The sequence below is a fragment of the Tachysurus fulvidraco genome, chromosome 6, assembly GCF_022655615.1.
Source record: "Tachysurus fulvidraco isolate hzauxx_2018 chromosome 6, HZAU_PFXX_2.0, whole genome shotgun sequence".
Classification (NCBI taxonomy): domain Eukaryota; kingdom Metazoa; phylum Chordata; class Actinopteri; order Siluriformes; family Bagridae; genus Tachysurus; species Tachysurus fulvidraco.
Window position 1 is genome coordinate 21,435,146 of NC_062523.1, and position 13,227 is coordinate 21,448,372.

The following is a 13,227-nucleotide window of genomic DNA, read 5'->3' on the forward strand; positions in this document are numbered from 1 at the left end:
CATTGGTATTGATGGCTGGCTGTCAGTGCGGCTGTGGGCTGGCCTGTGGCTGTTCTTTTCAATTACAGCAAACCTGGCCAGAGCTGACAGCAGAGGCATTTGTACACAGGAAGTGGTGTTGGGCTATGCTGTAGGACAGCGTTGGGTGTGAGTGTGTACTGACCTGTGGGACTTTACCCTGTGTTATTGCTTGCCTGGAACTGTGAGGCAACTGGTCGCTTTTGCTGCCCCCCGCTGCTTAAGGCTTTTCAGCTAGAGAGATTACGTACTATTTAGCTTTCACTCTGTATTTAAAACCCACTCTGCTCTAAGGCTCTGTGTGTGAGTGTGGGTCTGTATGAGTTAAAATGTCTGATTAAAAAGTTTTAAATGACCTCTGTTGAAATGGTAGATGCTGCAATAACAGAATCATTTGTTTACTTTGTACACTGCAACACAAGACCAGAGACTCTGAGCTACATTGACCAGCCACACTTCACATCTGATCTATACAAATCAACATCTTCTTTCTTTTCTTTTTTCTTTGAAATGCTTTGAAGAAAGAAATCCATTGCCCTTGTCTGTGTCAGGAGCGTATTGAAGTGTATTGTCCCTGCTTCCCAGATACCAATTAAGCAGGTATGTGGGTTTAATAGTGGCACACAATCATCAGAGGAAGGTCTGCTTATCTTCTTATCCACCACTTTCCAGTTTACTCAGTTGCATTGCAGGATTCCTTTAAATGTCCAGTGTGGCCTCATTTGGGGGGCGGGGGAGTGTTCAAAGTTAACAACCTCTGTGTTGCCCAAAGGTCTTTCGGGTTAGGCCGAGAGGGTGTAGATTATTGATGGGCACTGCCTGAGGAAGGACACCTCACTGGAGGGGTCAGCTGGTAGAATCCATAAAAAGCGCCCTTCATCCTCGGTGTAAACAGGCTCCAGGGCTGAGTTATGAGAGAGCACCAAACTAGACTTACTGTATCTATAGATGAACCCTGACCCTGAACTGTTGTAATCCAAACTAAGTGACAACTATGCAGGAACCGAGGGAAGGCACACAGTGATTAAAGATATGTTTTCATAATATACAGTAAAAAAACATTAAGCACCACTCAATCTACTTCCTTTTAAGGAATTATAGCTTCAGGAATGTATATTGGATTAACACAGTAACCTGAGTGATTGGTGTGAGGAACACTATAAAAAAAAAACTCCAGCACTGGGTCATGTTATGCTATGCTTCATTAGAAGAGATATAATTTCATCCTAGTTATTAGTGTGTTACAGCATGTGAGGAGCTGTTAATATTTTACTCACTATTGTCATGGATTTAAATGACTCACACTAAAAACAACACACAGAAAACAACAGACAGAATGATGTCACAAATTTAACTCTCAGAAAAAATTTATTTCATATCATTTGTCTGCTAAACAGGACCACTCAGTAGTAAAGTTGTTAAACTTTAGTGAAAGTAAACTGCAGTGTAGGTCAAATGTTTTGTCCAGTTTTCAAGGAAATACTAGCAACCACTGCAAAATAGAAGCTATCAATTAGTTTGAAATCATTTGAACAGGCTACTTGGTAATTTTTGAATTTTATTCATATTCAGGAACATAACAAGTTTCCTCTAAGATGTTTGTACTGATGCTTGTAATGAAGTATGATAATTAGGATGGTGGGTGTAGAAACAACACTCGTTTTCCCGCACTCTTCTCATTTCAACATTTTGCAAAGTTGACAAAATGTTCTTGTGTATGATCTGTGGTGTGTTCAACCCTTGACCTGTTTGTCCAGCACTAGTTTATTTACTAAAGCTGTGGAGGAAAGATGGGTAAGTTAAACTTTGACATAGTAAGCGGAATATGGAGGGGTTACACTGTCTTTAGACTATCATACTGGGAAAATCATACTGGGAAATATGTGAAACAAACAAACAAACAAAAAAAAGATACTATGATTACAGGAGACTTAACCGACCACTCAGCATGCTTTACACCAAAACAGTTTTTAGTGCCTTCAGTGATCTGGCACACATAAGTCTAATAAGACTAATTAAGTGGGCAGTGATTTTCCTGAAATTTATACAAATAGCAAATTTTATACATTCCTCTACTTACGAAAATCAGGCTCTGCTTTATAATTGATTTATTTTATATTGTAAATACGTTTTTTTTTTTTGTTTGTTTTTTAAATAACCTGTTTGTTTTTTTTGTTGTGTTTAGGATGATTGACTGATTTAATATGCCTGTTAATATGCCTTTGGCATTTTATTTAAATGATAACACACAGTAAAATAGTATATAATAAATGCTGTATAATGAAATAATATTAAAATAAAAAATAATAATAAAAAAATTGTTAACGCTGTTGTAGGTATTGTTGCTAACTTGTTATATATTTTTATACTACATGATTATAATACAGAGGGAAAGAATTGGTCATAAACCAATGGAAGATTAATGGAATGAAATATTTGGCTTTAATTTCTATATTTATAATGTATCCATGTATTGTACTATACATTTCTGCTTATGGTAATAAACAGTATATAAATATAAATGCTATGTGTGCACTACCAATAATTTGTCTATTTTTTGAAAACTTGGGCTGTTGGATGTAGGCTAATGCAAATTTACCATGGAACAGAAATGATCATAAACCATATTCACCATTCATATTCACAATGTTGCATTGTGTCAAGCCCTTTTTTTGTAACAGAAGAAATAGTCGATGTTAAAATAGACATACTTCTGTGTTCATTTTTTTTCTCTCTTAAGAAATTGTGTTATTGATAGACACATCCCAGCTGTTAGGATGTAGGCTACTACACTTGCCTTTGCCTAGTTCAGGGGTGTCTAATCTTATCTGGATAGAATCGGTGTGAGTGCAGGTTTTCATTCCAACCGAGCAGAAGCCACACCTGAGTCTGCCAAGATCAACTGATTAAACAGATGGAATCATGTGATCCTGCTTGATTGGAATGAAATCCTGCACCCACACTGTCCTTTGTGGATAAGATTGGAAACCCCTGGCCTATATATAAATATGTACATACTGTATGTACTGTACATGTGTGTGTCTGTGTAAACATATCATTGAAAATTCATAGCATGTCTTGGCTGACTCTGCTCATTTAGCGTATGAAGTAAATTGTTTAGATTCATTACTCTCCAAATGCTTCTTCATTAAAGCTAAAATATCTTCTAATCATTCACCTTACCTTATTCCATGCTCGAGAAAAATGATGTCTTTTTTTACATCTTGTTTACATGCTAGTTTGATAACACCTGTTAAAATGGTGGCTGTTTTCCTTACTAATTATTGCTTAGTAAATGAAACATTGACCTGCTTTTGTTGAAGTGGATAACAAACACAAGGAGACTCTCACCATCGTATTTCATTTGCATTAAAATAGTGCACCACAATAATGCCTTTATCTATAGTCTTTCCATTCTTTTAGCTGGAGGAAATCTATGTGGAACAATGATGATAGAGCCTGATAGAAACAGTGAGTAGTGAGTATATGACTATAGATGATGATTAGTATGAGTCAATGTAAGTGAAAGGAAGAGCAGAGGAGCTGCGCCACGCGGCGTCTATCCACCATGGTCTCTCATGCGTCACCATGACAACACACCGCGGTCCTTGGCTGTTGGTTGCTGAAACCTGAGAGGACTTATGGGGAAGTTAGCAATGCAAACTGTTATGTAGTTGTTGATTTTTTTTTCCTGACAAGATCAACATGTTGTGTTGTTTCAAGCTAAAAACTGTCCATTTGTGTGAGAGAGTAGAAGCATCCACACATGTGTAACTGCTATAGTCAGTTTGAGCTCTCTTCACAGCACCAGTCGAAACATTCGAGAAGACATTAAGCAAACATGTGGAAACAATTCAATGAGGGGATGTATATTATTATTAAGAGGTTTAACTTTTCTCACTTTTGAATCCCACACTGGCTTGACTATTACTATAATAGTGAATATTAGGTGAAATATGAGAATCTAAACTGTATTGAAAACAGGAGTCGGCCCATGTGAAGCATGAACATAAACACAGCTGCTTTTTGTATTAAGTGGTCTTGGAATGGGCCAAATTTCAGTTCTAAAAATACCCATGCAAGTCTTCCTGTATTGCTTAACATTTCAGTGGTATACTTGTTTTGGTTTTATACGGTCAGAAACAGAGTGTGAGTAATACGTGTAAGCCTACAGCAAATCTGTGTTTATAGTGTTCTTGTATACCGCATTGCTCAATCAGTTTGTTCGGTGCTCAATCAGTGTGTACGTGTGTGGGTGGGTTTGCTGAAATGTGTACACTGCTTATTGAACATTTTGCCCTGGTATTTAACTGTATTTCTAAGAGAGATGGTGCATGAGTTGGAGCACGTAAATATTGCCTTATCAGTTATCAGAATGTTGAAGTGCATGTACATTCTCCTGCACACATTATTATTGACAGAAGAATATCTGTGAACACGAGAGGATGCTTGTGGGTGGAAGTGTGTGGTTTCTATGTGTGCCAGTGTTTGTGTGCATGTTTATTGGGGGAGGGCCATGACAGACTAGGCCATGGCTAGCCATTAAGACTAGGATGCAGCCATCCCTGAGGGACAGAAGACTTGGTTATGGTACAGATGATAATGCAGTCCACCACCTCCACCCTGAACTCCTTGCATTCCTCTGAGCAGCTGCTCTCACACACACAAACACACACACACACACACACACACACACACACACACACACACACACACACACACACACACACACACACACACACACACACACACACACACACACACACACCACAACATCATACGCACAAGCTTCATGGTACCAGATTCATGGTATTATGCTATTTATATTTTCACAGTGATACACATTTGATTTTGTGACCTAAAACAAATTGTTTTGAAAGGCAAGAAGATCGATTTCAGTGAAAATGACATGTTATATGTGTTACATAAGTTCTAAAAAAATGTGTTATTATTTATCTTGAGATAACAAGAGGATATGTGGAAACATCACAGACTACTCAGAATTCCTTGACCTTTATTTGCTCTGACTATCACAGCATTCTTTGCCTTATTAAACTAAGTTCATTTAATATCCATGTTTATAATAGACAGACACAATCTCACTAAATAAAACAGGAAAAACACTGTACCATCCCTGATAAAGCTTATTTTACTTTAGACCTGAAAAGACAGAACAATATTTATTTACTTTCGATCTATGATGTGCATTTCAAAAACATGCAGATAGCACAGCTTGAGTGTGTCCCGTTATTTTTGTTTCCTACATCTGTGCTCTGGGTTGTGTTTGCTTTGGATGAAAGTGTTACCTTTCTTTAGAAAAAGAGTCCCCTGCAGCCTACAGCTGGTCCTGGCACTCAGATGGCTTCTGAAAAGATGTGTCTAGACCTTTAGGAACTGGGACTTTGTTATTTCTTCTGAATCACAAAGCAGGATTGTTGAATCCATTGAAGTTGAATGAGGATGTGCCTAAACAATTGATTAAGCAATTGTTTTACTCCAGAGTGGAATTAATCCTAGTAAGCCAACACCAGCGTTCCTTGGAGACAATCAAAGGATGTTTTACGGCTGAGGGTGGGTGACAGTGCTGAAAGTGAAACCTGTCAAATTTACAGACTCATGTCTGTGACATGAGTAATTACATTGAACTGAGCTCATTAAAAGGGATTAATGACATGTGAACGAACGTGACATTACGAATCTGCTTCGTTAATCATGCCGACCTGTCAGCGGCTCAAGAAACTCAGTGTTCACTAAGTCAGGCTCTGTGTTGAATCTTGTCATTATAGTGCAAAGCAGACGCCACTCCAGTGGATCACAGTCACAAGCATGGAGCAGCCATTCTTTTAGAGAGAAAGACAAGGAGGTTCATTAGTGTGCTGTAGTGCATTATAGATCAGGCCAGCTCTTCTGTGTGTGCCTGAGGTCAGTACATAAGGAGCTATGGGGGCATGTCAGTGTCATTATTGAGCAGTCTTTATTGATCCGGTCCAGGTCGTCTGTTCCACCACTGCATTCTGCTATTGGGGTTCTTCACAGTGATCAATCCTGTATTGCTAAACACCTCTGAATGCAGTTAAGGTTTTTGTGGCACCAGCCACTGAAACTCAACTTAAACAAAGAGGAGCATGAGACGACAGAGGATGTCATGTGGGTTTAGTCACTATTTAAGGTTATGGTGTTGCATATACAATATAATCAGATCATTCATATTTCCTATACTGGAGCCATTTGTAAATAGATTGCTGGCTGTTAGCATGGAGCATATAGTTTAAAGATAGCAACAACCATTTGTGTGTGTCTGAAATGTAAAAAAAGTGTTCTGATGTACAGGAGAGCACATGCAGATGTCAGACTGCTATGGCACTGACAGATTTAGCAGAGGACTTAAAGATCAGGAAGCCTGATGTGTTTATGGGAAATGGTGAAATCACCCACATACAGTTTTGTTTTGACTGTCAAAAGTCAACTGGTTTGTCAACTAAAAACTAGATTTAAAATGCTTGGTTAATGCCCCAAGCATGGTATAATAAATGTAAACGTAAAACCAATTCCAGAGCAAGATGTCAAAGTCAGCACAGTTCCCAAATAGTAGAAAATCATCTAAGCTCTGTGTTTTTTTATGGTTTGTTTTTTTAATATTCTTTCATCAACCCAAAGTTCAGGTAAGTGTTAAAGGGACTTTGCTCGCTCTCTCTCTCTCTCTCTCTCTCTCTCTCTCTCTCTCTCTCTCTCTCTCTCTCTCTCTCTCTCTCTCTCTCTCTCTCTCTCTCACACACACACACACACACACACACACACACACACACACACACACACACACACACACACACACACACACACACACACACAACCTCTCAATATTTCTCTCTCAAACATTGCACTATATAATATACAGCAGTAAGATTACTAACATCAATACATAATGTATATAGCATTTAGCAGGTGATTGAATAGTCTTTGAGCCCTAAACATAACCATAGTTTGCTTATTAGAATTTGACCCAGAACTGGTGGAAAAACCTTTACTTGTATAGCACTTAGCCTGAGAAGAGGCCCTGTTTATGTGAATGTGTATGAACCTGATGACCATTTCACCCCTCCAGAATTACTGACACAGGATCTCCCCATGCAGAAATAACCAGAGCACAAGGGCAATCCACTGGTCTTCAGGCACTTCCGTCAGCACCAGAGAGCCCACTTAATGTTAACACCAGTATCAGCATTCTATTAATGGGCTCCTGCTTTCTATCAGGTGTCTGGGTCTGCAGGAGATGCTGGGAAAGGTGATGTGCTGTAGGGCTGCCATTATGCTATCTGTCTTTTTTTTCTTTGGGATAAAGCTTCTTGCTGTGGGGTTTATACGCTTTAAGGCTTGTTCACTTTGTCCACCTATTGTGTTTTCTACTCAGGGTAAAAATAGGCTGTGTGTACAGTACCTAGACTACACTCCGATGTCTCTACACCCATGCCAGGTTCCCGCACAATCCTGTGAGGATAAAGTCATCACTTTCAGTACATTTACACAGTTCATCTTGATTTTCGAATGTTCTCCGGTTTATCTCTAAGTAGGAGCACATTTGTCAGAGTTCTAGGATTAATGGAAGCAACAAGAAGAGAATACAATTTGTTGCAAGAAAGACATAATATGTGACTAGTGATTTTAGCCAAAGGAGAATGGCTAAAGGGGGGGTCTCCTGAGGTAACGTGCAATGATGAATACACACTCACACACACACACACACACACACACACACACACACACACACACACACACACACACACACACACACACACACACACACACACACACACACACACACACACACACTGAAAGAAGTTCACTGGGACTGAGGCAGCATATTCCTTTGGAGTTCAATTCAAAAATGTCCCAAAAGCATCCAAAGTCTTAGGGGTGACTGCCAAGGAAAATGCTCCTTATGAAATGGAAAGTCTGAAGTCATTCACTATGTGCCAGAAAAGATTAACAGACGAAAAAGTGTCCACCAGAGTATAGAGGGCTGGAGTTAGGGGCCCTGCAATGTTGGTGGACGAAGCGTGTGTGGAAAATAAATTACACAATGGCTACGGAAGTTCACTTTCTTTTAGGCTTCAGTGAGAGTTGGAGCTAATACTCCTGCTAAGCTTTTACACAGTCATTCTCTCTCACTCCTCCAGTGACATGTTCTTTTGGCATGTGCTATTTGAATGGACAGCACTGAAGTGTGTGTGTGTGTGTGTGTGTGTGTGTGTGTGTGTGTGTGTGTGTGTGTGTGTGTGTGTGTGAGAGAGAGAGAGAGAGAGAGAGAGAGAGAGAGAGAGAGAGAGAGAAGTGGGTGGTGCTGCCAACAGTGACAAGCTCTTAAAAAAACAAAACAAACAAACAATCAAACAAACAAAAAAAAAAAAGCCTGCCAATTGCCATCTAAATTGGCTATTCCCCCTTTTCACTAAAAGCATGACAGGTTCCTGTGAGAACAGAGCAGCTCCTTTTAGTGTTCTGCTGAGGCTGACTCATCACATTGGGGGTGTGTGGAGAGACTTTAAAGAGGGAAGTGACTTTTGAACTGATATTTCTCTCAGACACAGTGCAGAGCAAGCTGGAGGAAACCCTCTCCTCCTGTTCTCGGTGAACTCTCTCCAGAACAGATGACTTTTGACGTGAATATCGAGAAGATCACTATCTAGAAATGTCACTGAAATAAATTAATCAACAAGATAAGGATGAAAAGCTCTCGGCTCTGAGCGATAAATGAGATATACTGCACACTTACAATATAAATGTTCCTTGAAAAAACAAGGAGATTTACTTACAATGGAGCAGTAGTAGCATACCACAATAATCCTTTGTTTGCCCCTTGGCTTGTGGTAACAGGGTCAGCATTTGTGGCCCAGATGCCCACTCAGGGCACTCAACATGGAAGAAAAACTTAGGCAGAACAATGGAAGCTCATATGTTATGGCTTTACTTTACTTTAGGTCTTTCACCCTCCGGTGTTTGCAATACACAGTCTTCGTATAATGCCACCTTGCACATACAATCAGCAAATATAACTCCACTAATTCCATATGAGCTTCACTAAAAACAGGCAGCCAGACCATTCTAACGTCATACATATCAATACAATCGTGGATTTTGAGAAGCACTACCAGATTAAGTCTGGCAAGAATACAGAAAATGCACTGAGCCCCTGGATGTAGAGCGCTGAATGCTCTGTGCTCTTTTAAATTATTATGTGGCAGGGTCACTGTTGGATCTGGGAAGGTCACGCTTTTGTGTCCCAGTCTGCCACCTCGTATTGATCCGCCTGTCATGTGCCGAGCTATAGTCTACACTGATTCCTGTCCATGCAATGCAGTGGCCTCCATCAGCACCATCCTCAGAACAGTGCTAGAGTTGTGAGTGGTCATGGGAATGCCATCAACCTCGCCCCCCTCCCTTCCCTCTTTTACCCTCATGGCCAGAATGAGTCCTGGGTGATCCTTTTCCCATTGGCCATTTCTAGTTGAATTGCCCTCATTCTTTTCATTAGGCTCTGGGGGGTTGGTTCTAGTGGTGCACGGCAACAAGACGCCCGAACACTCGCCTCCGTTCACACTTGTGCTCACACTTGGGATCACCATTTCATTACACAGCTATAGTAAAACGGAATGATGTTCTTAATCGGTTCTCTACAACAAACAAAGGCGTATAGACGGGCTCACACGGAGTCTAGGCTTGTCCTATCATCGCTATAGTAAAAGAGCCCCTTTTTATTTCTTTCATAGTCAATGTAGAAGCAGATGTGAGTTTAATAAATTATTTTTGATTCTCTTGTGGTAAAGTTAAAACAAAGAGAGCTGTTTAGAAAAAATGCATTCTTAGTGAGCTACCAAATGTACATTTTAGCATTTTAGAACCAATTTTCCTTTCCTTGCTGCTCCTTTAAATCACTAAATGTAAATATTAGCTTTTGTATTCTAGCTACTTTTCGTTAGTCACCACAGCAGGTGGTACAATTACACACAGCAGTATGAAAGAGGTTGGATTTGAGTGAATATTTTATCAAGAGGTTAACCATGCCGCTTTGATAGCTCAGAGCATTGCATCAGAACACCTTGCAAAAGAGCATATTTTTGCACACTGGAAAGTTTTCTGCTGCAAGCACTATAAAATACAAACGTTAGTCATTATTCTGTACACTTGCTTTTACAGCAGTATATGAACTATATTTAATAGATTGATTCCAAAAAAGTTACACCAAACTGTATATTTTAGCAATGGAAATAAATGTGCAATGGTCACTACTTAGGCTATAAAATCTGATGACTTTACATTCTAACACATGTTGTTTAAAATGCTGCACCCGAAGTTGAAGCCAGGGAAATGCTGCCTTTTGTGCTAATAGGGGGAAATTGGGAGCAGTAACACCTGCACAATTATTACTTCCACTGCATAACATAGCAAATTCAGTATATATTCATTTATAGCCAAATATTAAAGGCATTAAACTTTTTTCATGTATTGGATGAAATAAAAATTATTTTCCTTGGTTGGCTAATTCTGATAATTTCCTACAGTTGTTTCCTCTCTTCCGAAATCTTAATCAATTGAAAACCAAACATGGAAAAAAACCTAATTGTTACCGTCAGTGCTTTACTCACTTATGTTAATAATGCATTTAAACAACTTCCTGTGAAACAACTGACTGCTTGTTCTCCATATTGATTTCCATTGGAAATGTCTTGTGGGGTCTCTGTGTGGTTAGCTCAGCCAGAGGTTTTCACATAGATCTACTGCTCCATCATTACTGTCGGAGCATGTGATGGCATATGATGTGAATGGTGACAAATATAGGGTTTGTTTTCAAGCATATAAAAATGACTGCTTGTCAGACAGCAAGGTATCTGGTCACTTTTAAAGCTCGTGTTGGTCTAGAGGCACAGGAAACCTCAGCGCTCCAACTTAGGTTGCCATAGTAACATCGTCTTGGTCCACCACTACCTGAAGTCATCCTCATCACAATCCTTGTTTGCTACAAACAGATTAGTGCGGGAACATGCTTTGTATGTAACAAGAGACGATGAGCCAGATGTATGTACGTCAAGAGGCGGATTGCAAAATGCAACTTGATGCGGCTGCAAGATGCATTCACAATGCGTATGACATTAACATTCAATTTATTAAGGCTGTGGCTCCTTGTGCAAGCTGCACCTGGAATTGCCATACGAAAAGCCCTCTGTGTGTGGAGAAAATTGCTGTGTAGAAGCAAATGCGAGGTAGTGTTTATAAACTTAAAAAAAAAAAAAAAAAAAAAAAAATATATTTATATATATATATATATATATATATATATATATATATATATATATATATATACAGTATACACACAGTATGTGTGTGAGTATATGTGTGTATAAGTATATAGTATATAAGAGAGCGAGAATAATGTGTGTGTATATATATATATATATATATATATATATATATATATATATATATATATATATATATATATATACAGTATACACACAGTATGTGTGTGAGTATATGTGTGTATAAGTATATAGTATATAAGAGAGCGAGAATAATGTGTGTGTATATATATATATATATATAGTCATGACGCGGGGCAGGAAGCGGACCCAGACGCAGGATACCAAAACAAATATATATATATATATATATATGCCTTGGGGTGGATCTTAAAAGCATTTCTGAAGAATTTCTTCAGGGTGAGAGGGTGCATTTTTCCTGCTTCCAACACATCAGCATGGAGAAATAACTGTCCACATTCTATCTAATATACCCCTTTACAGGTGCCAATGTCATTGATTTTAATGCCATGACGTATTCTCTCTCACTCTCTTATATACTTATACACAAATACTCACACACACACATGTATATATGAGCTAGTCTTCCTTGAGGGTCAGACCAAGAGGTTTCAAATCTCAGGATGGGGTGGAGAATCATCCCCCATGCCTGAGAGAGGAGGTTCCTCATGACTGGATTTTACCAAGTTCACTGTCCAGAAGGGAAATTAGATTTTTAAGCCAGACTCAGGTGGGCCAATGAGGAGCCACCAGTAACAGGTGGGGGAGAGGGAGGCATCTGGTGAAATAGTCATGTGATGATGACATGCACTAAGAGTAAGACCTAAGGTGAGAAACCAGGGTCTGTCTACAAAAGCTTGTGATGCATAACCCTTGTGACTCTGAAAAGGGTTTCTGTGGGGGTGAAAAACCCTACAACTGATCCAGTGTTGAAATGCTCTCATGTGTAGCAGACTCAAAGGAATAACTTTGGCCATTACTACCATGGGCCGAGCACCCTCCAAGCCCGCGTGGCAGAGAGACATTGGCATAGATAGATATCCTTTACAGCAAAAAGAATGGAAAGCCTCTCTAGCTGGAGACAGACATTAGAGGGAGAAAGCACACGCTTACCTGGGTTGAGCCTGAGAACTTGGGAGCTCATGCAGGCAAGCATGGCATCTCAATGCCTGGCTGAAACATCCCTAAACTGAGCCAAGGTGAGCCAGTCATCTGAATAACTGAGTACATAGATACCCTGTAGTACAATGGTGGCAAAGCAGCCTCAAAGTACCTTATGGACATGAGCAGCTCTAAGACTAGACCAAAAGTTAGAACTATTTGCCTCCTAAAGCAAACTTGGGGACTCTCCTGTGCTCTGGCCAGATGCCTATGTGAAGGTAAACCTGTCCTCAGATCTGATCTGATCAGGTTCAGAATTGATCCCCAAATGACTGGAGGTGGTGGGGTAGACAGCAGTCCTCTGGGGTTAGGATTCCTTTCTGGTCTGCCTGTTGGAGATGACCGACCCTAGGTCCTCAATTGACTGGTGGGCCTACCCCTAAGCTCCTGCTGGCCACCTACAGTAGATTTTACTAATATTTTATTAGATTTTTTACTGGTGAATCCCTCACTGCAGGCCATGTAAGCATTCACCATAAAGGCCAAACTGGCCTGAGAGGATTTCAGTGGGAGCACAGGTTTTCTCCATGCAGTGGAGGGGAGAGATTGTCACATACACATGTCCATCTTTGCCCACAGTAGCTGAATAGATTGCAGGGGCTGAGATGAACAAAAGGGCAGAATTAGCATTATTCCACAACCTCAGTACTGTACATCAGTGTGTAGGTCTTGGAAAAATGGGAGACACCAGCGTTGAGTTCCCTCAAAACAAACTGCAGTATTTCTTCGTGAAGTA

At 39.8% G+C, this 13,227-nt stretch overlaps 1 protein-coding gene across 4 annotated transcripts in view; it reads left to right on the forward strand.

Annotated features, from left to right (window-relative positions):
- Nucleotides 1–13,227, forward strand: part of klf12b (Kruppel-like factor 12b) — a 37,467-nt gene that overhangs the window by 1,224 nt on the left and 23,016 nt on the right. The window lies entirely within an intron of this gene.